General features: G+C 34.6%; 1 protein-coding gene across 1 annotated transcript in view; it reads left to right on the top strand.

Moving 5' to 3' along the window:
- The window catches only part of LOC119589520 (McKusick-Kaufman/Bardet-Biedl syndromes putative chaperonin-like), a 9,574-nt gene that overhangs the window by 4,051 nt on the left and 4,820 nt on the right, over nt 1-703 (top strand). The gene's annotated exons all lie outside the window — the stretch shown is intronic.

Here is a 703-nt window from a genome sequence, read left to right as displayed (position 1 = left end):
GGGAGAAATTAAATGTTAACAGCATGACCAGCATGGTCCCTTTTTGGTGTTCTTCACACCTTGTTACTCTGTTGTTTGAGATGCCAGGAACTGCTACTGCTGAGCTGCAGCTGGCAGGCAGCACATGATGAATATGTTGAAAGACATTTTATTAAACACTTACTTTGTATTCTGAAAGTCAATGCAACAATCTTATAATATAATTCAGGACAAACTAACATTTTTGTCATAATTGTCAAGTCTTGCAATCTTTATCCACTCACTTTCAAGGCATCCATACTGTAAAATGTGATACTATCTCTGCCAAAACCTATTTTATTTCACAGATATGATATTATCTCTGCCAAAACCTATTTTATTTCTCAAATAACATGCTCATATCATTTTATATATTGATGTATTGTTATTCCAATTAATATGTTAGTGCAGGATATTGGTGTGTGTAAAATTAACTTTCCAGTAAGCCTCACCATCTCCTATCCACCTTTGAACTCTCTCTGATACTCTGTCCCCTTTCTCCCTAAATACCTATGTTTATGTCAAGATATGGTCACCATGTCAGCATACCCATGCAGGTCATTATAAGAAGTAACAGTTATCTGTGAATGAAACAATTTTCATATTCATACTTGTATATACCTGAGAACGTAAATGTCATTATTCACCAATTCTTTATTTGTAGTCTCTCACTGTCTCCTATCTA

Source organism: Penaeus monodon, chromosome 25 (assembly GCF_015228065.2).
Source record: "Penaeus monodon isolate SGIC_2016 chromosome 25, NSTDA_Pmon_1, whole genome shotgun sequence".
NCBI lineage: Eukaryota > Metazoa > Arthropoda > Malacostraca > Decapoda > Penaeidae > Penaeus > Penaeus monodon.
This window is presented reverse-complemented; position numbering and strand designations above follow the sequence as displayed.